At 42.9% G+C, this 12,337-nt stretch overlaps 1 protein-coding gene across 1 annotated transcript in view; it reads right to left on the bottom strand.

Annotated features, from left to right (window-relative positions):
• The window catches only part of zbtb44 (zinc finger and BTB domain containing 44), a 45,121-nt gene that overhangs the window by 24,501 nt on the left and 8,283 nt on the right, over positions 1-12,337 (bottom strand). The gene's annotated exons all lie outside the window — the stretch shown is intronic.

Genomic DNA, 12,337 nt, shown 5'->3' with positions numbered 1-12,337 from the left:
GTTTAGGAGTGTTTGGCAGCTTCTTTGGTAAATGTGTTTCAATAAATTTGTATAATAGTACAACATACAGTACATGTTTTGTATCACTCTTACTTCTCTTTTCTTTTTTTTGACTGCTATATTATGCTGAAGAGACTCTGAGTCGTGAGCAATATTTTTTTCCTCTGCAGCTACAAATAGAGTTAATATCTTTTCCTCAACAAACTAGTTTTATCTGAAGATTGGGGTTAATCGCACCGCAGAGAGCTGGCCAGCAACTGCGTTTAGCTGGAGAAGTGGGAATAAAACCTGATCCGACCCTGGTCTGCGTGTTTGTTTGTGATCATGTGTGGAAGGTTATGTTTGGTCGTTGCAGCCGCGATCCAAGCGAGCCGACGACTCTTTTACTCTGTTATCTCAGATACTTGGTCTCCGTGGTTCTTCCTCCGAGCAGGAAAGCGGTGAAAAGTTAAACCATTAGCAATCTTTTTTTTCCCACGTCTGTTATGTGGAGCTGCTGCAGCCACAACACAGCAACAGGTTACCAGCTTCTCCTGAGCTCTGCGCTCCACGCCCCGCCCATTTTCGTCTCGACTACGAATCGGGAAGGAGGGGGAAGTGACGTATGCCGTAAAGCAGTCAAAGCTGTAAAAATGTGTAGTTTTTTAGTGTGGAAGGGTTCCTACCATGCACCTCAAAGTTACATAGTGCCAGTGAAGGCGATACAGACCCCTCAGACCATGACAGAGGTTCATTAAACCTGTTGTAAGTTGATGTACCATCACAATGACTCTGGAAATATGATATTAAGGTGGAAAAGTTACATTGTGCTGCTTTAAAACAATTGCTATCACTCAGCCAATCATGTAGAGTTTAGTCAAACGCCTGTGCAAAAAGGTACATTTTTAGTCTGCTTTTGAAAGAGGGCACTGTTGGAGCAGACCTTAGTTCCTGCAGAGAGGAATTCCAGAGAGTGTAGTACTGACTGAAAGCACCATGAGCAGATCTAGTGTTCTAGGTATGATGAGGAGACTCTTATTTGATGATCTAAGGGATCTGTCCGGTATGTATTCAGTGAGCATGTCAACCATGTAGGAGGGAGCTACGCCATTCATAGATTTAAAGACAATAAGAAGTACTTTAAAATCTACTCTTTGTTTAACAGGGAGCCAGTGAAGAGAGGATAAAACAGGAGTGATGTGTTCATACTAGGGGTGTCACGGTACACACAAGTCACGGTTCGGTACGTACCTCGGTACAGGGGTCACGGTTCGGTACGGGTTCGGTACGGGTTCGGTACAACGGGAAAAAAAATACAAAAAGTCCCAAATGTATAAGACGAGTTTTTTCTTCCTTTATTTTGATCATAGCATTTGAAAGTTAAAGTTTGTTCAATTGGCTACAAAACTAAAAAGCATCTCTTATTAAAGTGTAAAATAAATAAAATAATGGGCAGAGCCGTCTGGGGGCGGAGCATTCTCTATGGGCTCTTATGATAGTCATTTTAACGTTCAACAACACCTCATCCTACCCATCAAACTACATTTATTCTCACTTTTATTGAGCTAAGCCTATAGGCCTATGCTGCAGAAAGCAGAGGAAAGTCACAAACTTGTTCAGAAGAACGCGCGCGCACACACACACACACACACACACACACACACACACACACACACACACACACACACACACACACACACACACACACACACACACACACACACACACACACACACACACACACACACACACACACACACACACACACACACACACACACACACACACACACACACACACACACACACACACACACACACACACACAGACTCAGTTCCATCTTTGATACAAGCTTAAACACAAAAAAAAACATAACTGGTCTAAATTACACAATCTATTTAGATAGATATAGACACAGCGGTCTATAACATTTCTGAGCTCTATAACAGAGAATAGACTCGGCGGTCTAGTTGACAACAACACAAACTCATTCAAATAAGCAGGTGGTCAAAAAATACCACAACATTCTGATAAATAAATTATTTATGGAGGTTACACTGACTCACCAATGACAGTTGACTCTTCCATAACCCAAAATAATCCAGGTAACGTGGAAAACGGGGTAACATTCAAAACTTTGTAGGTTTTAAACTTTAGCGCTAATCTCCTTCACGGCAAATTTGCTGTGACTGTTAAGGCTGATTTATGGTACCGCGTTACACCAACGCAGCGCCTACGGCGAAGGTTGCGCGTCGCCGCATAACCTCGCCGTAGACTGCGCCGTACCCTACGGCGTATGCTCTGCGTCGATTTCACGCAGAACCATAAATCAGGCTTTACAGCCAACCCGCTTTGTCTCACGGCCCCGATGCGTTCAGGACAGTTGTAAATTAAGAATTAGAACATTATATCATTATTATAGCCTACAATTTATGATGATATATGAATTGCACATATATTTATTGATATGCACAGACTAGCACACATTTAGGTCTGTAATGGAACGTGTCTGTTGATATTTATAAGGGGAAAAAAAACGATGATTGATTTTTTTTTTTTTTTTTTTTTTTTTTAACTCAGTCAGACGTATTCGCCGTAAGACTGCGTGAACCGAACCGTGACCCCCGTACCGTGACGGGACGGGACGAATACAAATACCGTTACACCCCTAGTTCATACCTCTTGGTTTTGGTTAGAATTCTGCCTGCAGCATTTTGAATAAGCTGGAGTTTATGTAACATTTGCTTTGTCAGTCCTGTAAAAAGTGCATTGCAATTATCTAATCTACTGGAGATAAAGGCATGAACCAGTTTTTCAGAGTCTGATTGTGACAGAAAGCATCTTACTTTAGATATATTTCTGAGATGATAGAAGGCAGTCCTGGAGACATTAGCTACAGTATGCGTTTCTGGAAGTTAAGATCAGCATCTAAAATAACACCCACGTTTTTGACAAGCTACAAGCATCATGAAATGGCCCTAATGCAGTCCCACGTCTACCTGAAACCCTTCTGTTACACCTACTCTGCACCTGTATGTTCTGACGACGCTCCCATACATGTCTTGGACCACTCCAACAGACTTCTGACACTCCAGATTTCCTCAACAATCCCACAATTCCTGCTAGAGCACTCTAAAAGTAATAAAATACCCGTCCGAATGAAACCGAAACTGACAGCAGTAACACGAATAGAAGCGTCTTGCTTTGCAACACCACCATAAATATATATATATGACAGAGTACGGCTGTTAGCCTAGAGGGGTCTGTATAAACCACAGCGGCTGCCTTTACCTCGTTAAATCTGGACAAACGGAGCTCACAAGAGGAAGAGATGACAGCCGCCACTAGAACCCTCACCAGTTCCTATAAGGAACACCGTTTATTTTACGTTTGCTTCCAGCTATCATAATGACCCAGCTGCTGCCAACCACAGAGCGGTAGAGGGGCCGAGTCTAGCTGAAGGGACAAACCGGAAAAGCCAAGTGATGGGAATGATGCAGCACGGCGGCATTCATGAAGGCAGTGGCGATTGTAAAACTGCAAATCATGCCAACAAATCACAAGACCACACCCCAAAAAATGCAGACACTTGTTTTCATATCATATTATGAGGTAGAAAAATACAAAACCTAACAGTTGTCATGGATATTTAACACTAAATAAGTTTGCTGCAGCCGACTGTACAAATGTGAATTTGTGCCGTAACATTGGAAAGCTTCTCGTCGGTTCAGTGTTGCTTTTTTCACAGGTCTATACTTAACTTGAATGCGATTGTCTTTTGTCATCTTCCAACTGTGAGATTTTACTGTGTGTAGAAAATAAAAAGAGAAGTAAAATAAAATAAATAAAAACACAAAACAAAACCATGTGGAGTGTAAATTATTCATCAGCTGTTTTCGTTTTCAAAGATCAGCATCATAGATGAAAGGTCGAGTAAAGACGAGATGAAAACGGTGAAAACAACCATAGAAGGCAGCGACGGATATATGAAGGTGATCTCTGGGGGGAAAGGCAGCACTAGGGGGTTTGAAATGCCAAGTTACATAACGACAATCAAAGCAGATGCGCAGCGATGCGAGCCAGAGCCATGTGGAGGCCAGAGCGCTACAGGACGCTCAGCAGCTGTCTGCAGACATGTGGATCCTCTGAGGCATGAGATTTTCCATCAGACCAGAGAAGGGGCTCTCGCAGGGAGAGAAGACTGCCGTCAGACTGAAGGAAAACACTCCTGGGCTGCATTGGCCGAGGCGAGACATAGCAGGTCACAGAGCCGAGCTGCAGCAACAAGCAATCACACAGAGCTCCAGTCCTCCACCAGAACGTCAGCCACCACTCGATGGTAATAAGTGGAGCTGGAACCGTTGTGTTCCTCTAGTGCTGTGAGATGTCCCTCCCCAGGAGACGAGGTGGCATGACAGTAGATGCTGTGTTGAAAAAATATGATTTTCCGATTTCAAATTGTTTTTTTTTTTTTTTTTTTTTTTTATCATTACATTACAACTTTTGGTATTTTTTTGTTTATGCCCAAAAAAGGAACGTTTTGTTGGACACAAGAATAACTGGTGCCCTGTTTTTGCCTTTAAATATGTTTAAAGGTATGAAAACATTAAAGTTTTCAGTTATAATTGCATAAATTGTCTATATTTCATTACTTTATATACCATCTTGGAGTTACATTTGCATAAAATGCTAAAAACTTAATTCTCAAAAATTTAAACCGAAAAAGATCGAAAATTGAAAAAATTTAAACGGAATGTGGGAAAAAATAAAACCGATTTCATATGTCCTCTGTTTGCTGCCCTGGATCTGTTTGGTAATTCTGCCCCAAGATGTTTCTGAAAGCAGTTCTATCAGCATTCTGGGAGGTGATTGGTCCTTACAGCATCATTAGCTGCCAATACTTGATGTTGAATCTCAATATAATACTAGTATTAATATGTTGCAGAACTACAGTCATATAATTCATGCAACAGCTCAAAAAACAGTTTTAATAACACTAACCCAAATCAATATCGGAATCGGAATCGAATCTTGACATTTGAGTCAATCCCCAGGCCTGCATGAGACTTCATGTTTTTGACTGACTGATTTTAAGGTTACACAACAACCTGTATGCCGGTATGCTGGTCCGTCGTTGGTGATAACGTACTGCGTCACGTATTGCGCGTCACTTCCTGTTTGATGTTTGCAGTCTGCTGCCGTTTGGATGGTGTTGCCGGCTCTGATTCCTCCAAACTTTTTTGTCTAAACTTAAGATTGTTTCTGATAAAATAATACTATATCTGGGAAACTTCTGTCTTTAATTCAACACTTGCACATTTTCCCTTCATTAACTTTCATTGTCACCAATCACCAATACACTTTCTGTCTGTTAGCCTCTTAGCATGGCCTCCTCTTCTCCCACCGTTTCTCCCTCTTGCTGCTCAGTGTGTGAAATGTTTAGTTATTCCTCTGCCTCCTTTAGCGAAGACGGTAAGTGTCTGAAGTGTAGTTTATTCATAGCATTGGAGGCGAAGCTCAGTGAGTTAGAGGTCCGGTTCTGCCAACTAGACCATAGTCCTGTATAAGTTAGCGGCGGACCGATCTAGAGTAGCTGCTGCTAGCCGCTCCCCTGCAGCTCCTGAGCAGCCGGCCAGTCAGGGCGACTGGGTGACGGTTCGGAGGAACCGTAGTCCTAAAAGGCACACGGAACACCACCACTCGCTTCACGTCTCTAACCGTTTTTCCCCACTCAGCGACACACCCGCTGAGAATCCGACCCTGGTGATTGGCGACTCCATAGTCAGGCAAGTGAGGCCGACTCCAGCCACCACAGTTAGGTGCATCCCGGGGGCCAGAGTGGGCCACATTGAAGCAAATTTGAAGCTGCTGGCAAATAGTAAATTCAGTAAAATTATCATATACGTCGGCCCTAATGACACCCGTTGCATCAGGGACGACAGAGAGGAGGAGTATCGGAGTCTGGTGGGTAACCTTGAGCTCAACACCTCTAAGACAAAGGAGCTGGTCATAGACTTTGGGAGGTCCAAACCGAAGATGAGACCAGTCCTACTAGAGGGAGCTGAGGTGGAGCCTGTGGACTCATACCAACACCTCGGGCTGTGGATGGACAACAAACTGGACTGGTCAACACAACAGCCACCTGTATTGGAAGACACAAGGCAGGATGTACTTTCTAAGGAGACTGCGGTCTTTCAACAACTTAATTTCATTCTTACTAAATGACTTGGTCAATTATTCACTGTTCACTTCCATATTCTTTGTATACATTGTATATATTGTTTTCCAATCTTGTGTTTTCTGAATTAATTTTCTTTTTGACCCCTCTGTGTGCTGACTCTCCGTGTAGAAGCTGCTGGAGACTGAGTTTCCCAGAGGGGGTCATCCCAAAGGGATCAGTAAAGTTGAGTCTGAGTCTATAAATGCTGCAACAAGCGTGTTTTCCACCGCACATTTTTATCTAAACTGGCCTGCAGGTCAACCGTGCTTCTCAGCTCCTGCTCCAGGTTCAGTTTTTCCGGGGAGGAAAAAGCACACACAACAAGCTGTTTCCACACAGCGGCCGTATCGTGCCATCCTGAAAGCGCTGCCGTTTATCCAGCTCTCTGATGGGAGGAGGCTCATCGGACACAGCATGGTAGGATGGTGGAACTGTCTTAGTGATGGGAAGGTCTGCGGTAAGGCCGCCATACTCCGCTGTGGGGGTTCGTCCTCCACGTGGTTCAGAAACAAAACTAGGAATGTCTGAAACAGGAAGGTGCTGTGCTGGTGCGCAAGGCTGGATTGACATCGCAGCGTTCTGTGCAGCGTCTGCACCCGTCTCCATATACTTTGGATGGGGTGCTGTTATCCATCACCAAAGTGAGTTGTGGGCTGCGTGCCCTTTTGGAGTTGTTGGGGAATAAGTTGGGAAATATTCAACTTTTCCTGCTTCGCCGCATGCGTCAGCCAATCAAGATGCATCTAGACATTTACAGTCAAGCCCAGGGGTCTCAAACCCAACTTACTCAGGGGCTGCTGGAGGTACCATCTAGGTCAGTGGTCCTCACTCCTGGTCCTCGAGAGCCGCTGTCCTGCATGTTTTTGATGTTTCTCTGCTCCAGTAAACCCTGATACAGATGACTGTGTCACCAACAGAACTGTGCAGACCTGGAGGAAAGATTGGTGATGACCACTAATTAGAATCAGGTGTGTTGATGCACGGAAACATCAAAAACATGCAGGACAGCGGCTCTCGAGGACCAGGAGTGAGGACCACTGATCTAGGTGAAGCAGGGCCGCATCAAGTAACACCCCAAAAGAACAACTGATCCAATCGTTTCGATTCTTATTGTTAACCCTTATTCAACATGAATGGGTTCTTCAGAACTACTCTTTGCTGCTAGATACCAGCAGCGCTTCCTCTCACACAGCTGAGCCACAGGGAGGCCTGAAGAAGGAAGCAGCTGGGACCCTCAGAATGGCTTGATGATGATTAAAGTTTGTGGTGGAGAAGAGGTTTTCACACAGATATGTGCTCCCAAACAGGCCCGTGGTCCACCGGAACATCCTGGAAAGCTCAGGGTAGATGGGGGGGCAATTCTTTCAAAAATTGTGCACTCTTGTCTGCTTTTCCAATCACCTCCCTGCACTTAGCTTTGAGTTGAGAACGGCACTGCGGGTCATTGAGCTCCATTTGAAGCACAGGAGGAGCAACTGGCACACTGAAGGAAATAGGTCAGCAAAAGTATGGAAAGGAGCTCTGTGACTCTTCAAGTCTGCAAACCTGTGATCAAATTCCTCCTGTAGCTTCACAACGGCATCAGCTTCTCTCCACTGAATGGTGTGCTCACATCCATGAGGGTCTTGCATGCTGGGAAATGGCAGGGTTGTCTCATAGAGCTGGACTCTCAGTAACAAGTTTTGTGGAGAATGCTCTCATGTTGTCATAGGCAGCACTGACCTTGCACCCCTGGCCTTGCAACGTCTTGTTCAGTCCATTCATGTCCTGGGTGACATCACCAAGAAAGGCTCCATGAGCCATTTAGTGCTTTAAAGGGCCTGCTGATGGATCATGCAGTGCAGAACAGTAGCCTCCTCCACAGCCTCCACAGCCACCGATCCATCTCTCCTCCCTGTCATTGGTAGCATGCCGTCAGTTGTTATTCTGGCAAACTGCTTCCATGGCAACCCACAGCTGGTGGAGTATCTCCTGGGCGGTGTTCTGGCAATGCGTTGGAATCACTGTGAGCAACTCCTCCATCACTTCAAAACTGTGGTCAACACTGTGGACGTGCACTGTGAGCTGCACAGCATCAGTGATGTTCATCAAGTACGACCGAGCATCTACGGAAATGATGATTACATGTTACCCGGCAGGTCAGAAACCCGCTCTGCCACTGGCAGAAAGGCTGGCGTTACTAAACAGTAGGGGTGTAACGATACACTAATCTCACGATACGATACATGATATTGAGGTCACGATAACTATACGATATAGCAGTATTTTTTTTAACCACCTTGAATGAGGAACATATGACTGGAAAAAATGGTCTTTTTTTGAAAGACACAAAATACAAAACAATGCTGTGCGTTTCCCCTATTGTTACAGTTTGTAATGTTTTATAAGTGTTTAAGTTTTAAAAGAGCAAGCCAGGCCAACCCTTTTCCACAAACTGAACTAAAAGTAAATGTCAGGTATGCATTATGCATCTTCAGTACAAATATTTTACCACAAACTGAATAGTTTCTCTCATGTATGACTTTACTTTTTTCTTTTCCAGAAATTTTACGTGACATTTCGTGGTACGATATATTGTTACACCCCTACTTAACGGACCTCTTTGTTCTGGACAGACTATACTTGCAGCCTGTAACATACACTTTTTGGACCAAGTCGCCTTCTTTGAATGGCTTTCCTGCCGTAGCAACCATCTCCCTCACCATGTAGCTAGATTCCACTGATGCATCGTTGTCTTTGACTGCTTTCTTGGAGAAATCTCAGTGGACACGTTTTAAGACTAGCAACCCAGTTCCCTCACCCATCTCCCTGGTACTTGATGCTGTATTCCCGGTGCACTGCAACTTTCTCTGCGCATGTAAGACACTTTGGGATGCCCCTGTGCTCAACAAAAACATATTCTGTCTCCCACTTTCGCTGAAATATTCTGTGCTCATCTCCAGCCTCTCTCCTCAAGACAAGACTGGGGCTGGGTAACAGGACATATTTTCTTTCCACTTGGTGTCCCTCTGGAATCCCGTTTCAACCAAGTGACTACCGTTTAGGGCTGGGCTATATGGCAAAAAAAGTGATCACGATTTTTTTTCCCATATTGAATGATCTCGATTTTTAATCACGATTTTTTAAATCAGAAGATAACCCCTCCCTTCTGGAATAAGATAGAAAGAAACCAGAGATTAGTTTTTTTTAAATTAACAAATAAAGCAAATAGCATGTTTTAACAAGAGCCATATAGAAAATGGCACAACAAACAGGTAGTTTTAAGCAGTTTAAAAAAGTTTCAAGTAGTTTTAGCAGACAAAAAAAATTTTCATGATCATTTAAAATGTAAACCAACCAAAAAAGTGCAAGTGAGTGAACCGTAAAACCTGCAGAACTGTGAACAAAAACAGTGCACAGAATATCAAGCCACTAATATTGTTCACTCAAAATCTTAACAAGAATATTTGTCTTATTTCTAGTTAAAATGTCTTATTTTAGTAAAAGAAATCTCATTAGACTTAAAACAAGACTCATCACTGGAAAAAACAACAATTTTCACTTGTTTCAAGTAGATTTTCACTTAAAATAAGTAGAAAAATCTGCCAGTGGAACAAGATTTTTTTGCTTGTAATGAGAAGATAAATCTTGACCCACTGGCAGATTTTTATACTTATTTCTAGTGAAAATTTACTTGAAACAGATGAAAATTGTCAAATAAGTTATTTTTCTGCTGTTATTTTTCTGGTGATGACTCTAAATGTTGAAATAGCAGTAAAACCACATTCATTTTTATTTCGGGGAGGGGGGGGATTTTGATTTTGATGGACAGCTTTTAGCAGAGGCTTCAGACTTTCTCGTGTCCGGGATCCTCTCAGCTCCTTGTATTCCCAAATCCTTGAATACTTCTCCTCCTCTCCACTTTTAAAGAAAGATTTAAATATGTTCTTCTTCGCGTTCTTTGTATAGCTCTCTGGCACACTCTCGACTCCCGGGACCTCCGTAAACTGATTTATGGTTCTGCGTTACACCAACGCAGACCTTACGCCGTATGGTACGCGCCCAGTACATACATTGGTTCCTCTAAACATCTGTCCCCGCTACAGTTTTAACTAAAAGAAAATGTGCTCCTATGGTCATGCAACTTGCCGCGGCATGTCATGCGCATGATCAATTAATGCAGACAGCGCGGTGCCAGGAAAGCGGGTTGTGATTGGTTGTCGTGCACTTTGCTGCAGCATGTTTTGCACATGATCGAGAAAGTAGACCCACAGCTGATCACCGTGATCGAACTTGATTTGATCGCGATCACAAATCGAGGTCGTATAATCGCCCAGCCCTACTACCGTTGCTAATTCACATAGGCTAACCTGACAACAAGCACCACTGGAAGCTGTCTTGAGCTATGGTAGCCCACAAGTGATGAAAAATATAAAAGCGCGTGGCAAGCATGGCATGACCAACGACTCGGCTAAAAGGTGCGAGAAAAACACGCGGCCCGCACCAACCCTAAAGTCGTGTCAAGTAGGGCACCACCACATATCGTACCTTGAGTTTCAGACCCTCGTAGTCAATGAACTCGGACACAGAGCCGGTTGGAAGCAGATGGGGGGCTTTCTGAACATGCATTGGAGGGCTATTAGGAAAAACTCAGCCATCAGCCCGTGATCGATCATCGCTGGGTGATATTCAGATTCAGACAACTTTATTAATCCCCTTGGGAGGTTCCCCCCGGGAAATTGTCATCTCCATCTCACTCACACAGCACTGTCATATACAAATCAAACACCCCAAAAACCAAACACCCATATAAAGTTAAAAAAGATAAAAATAAAAAAGTAAAAATAACAAAATGTTAAAAAGCGATATAAAGAAATATATCAGTATTTTAAAATCTGACCATATTGCATACATCGATATAGTTCAAATTTGCGCTGTGATACTAGGCAAGCTGCTGAGCCGGAGCTCTCAACACCACTTCTTGGGCCCCTGCCCCTCCATTTCATGCCAGGGGAGGAGGGGAAGGGTAGGAAAAGAGGCCATTCAAGAAACAAGGCGGAAGCGGCGCGTGTGAAGGAATTGGTAGAATTGGACATGGTTCAGGTTCAAAGAGCCAGATGAGCAACAATAGGGCTGGGCGATGATGGCCTCACGTCAACATCACGATTAATGGAACATTTTACCTAGGTTACAGTTAAAACATAACCAAACACACAACTGAGCCATTTAAGATTATTTACTGAATCCCAACTATTGCCATTAAAGCATTTGCAGCTTGAAAATTTGTCCTTATGAGATGGTTCATATTTCACTTTAGTATCAAAGAAATACATGAAGAAACCAAATAACTTCCATTACTTACTCAAGTAAGTAGCTTTAAATTTTGTAATATTGAATGGCAGCAACTATTTTAAATCTCTTTCTCTCTCTCTAAACAAATATCTGAAATAAAGCCAACGAAAAATAGAAAATAACTTTTTAAAAAGGTCACACTTTAAACAATCATGCTCTTAAACAGCAGAAAATAAATAACTCCTGTTATTTATTGTAAAGGAATTTTTCAAACATCACCATGTGCAAAGCGTACATTTCTTATGAATATATTATAGCAAATACGTGACCGGAATAATCGACATGAACATGATTACGTTGGTTATAGGTTCTGGATGCCGGTTTCCATTCATTTTCGATTAATTGCCCAGCCCTAAGCAACTAGTTATTTGTAGGGAGTGTCATAAACAAGTCACAGCCAGGAAACACCACGGAACCACCCCAATACATGCATTATAGTCATTTATAAATCCTACATGAAGCACTTACACGATTAAAATAAATAAATATAATATCTGATATTTAGGATTGGCTGGTGTTGGTTAAGAACAATAAGCTATGACAGGACAAAAATACTCTTAATGTCTTATTTTAGAAAGCACTTGGTTGCATGAATGTGTTAACGTGAAACCCATCACACTTTTGCATTAGTAGTTTCTTATGGTTCTGACAGGACGTGGCATGCATGAAATTCGACCCACTTCTCTGTACAGGAGACTCGTACATTGTTTTACGTACAGCTGGAACAAAAGAAGACATCTGGCTAAAGTCCGGATTCACTCCCAATATCTAAAAATGTTGGGATATACATCTTCGACATTCCGCCTA

This window comes from Cololabis saira, chromosome 4, assembly GCF_033807715.1.
Source record: "Cololabis saira isolate AMF1-May2022 chromosome 4, fColSai1.1, whole genome shotgun sequence".
Classification (NCBI taxonomy): domain Eukaryota; kingdom Metazoa; phylum Chordata; class Actinopteri; order Beloniformes; family Belonidae; genus Cololabis; species Cololabis saira.
The sequence above is the reverse complement of the archived record's forward strand: the minus strand, read 5'-3'. Positions and strand labels throughout refer to the sequence as shown.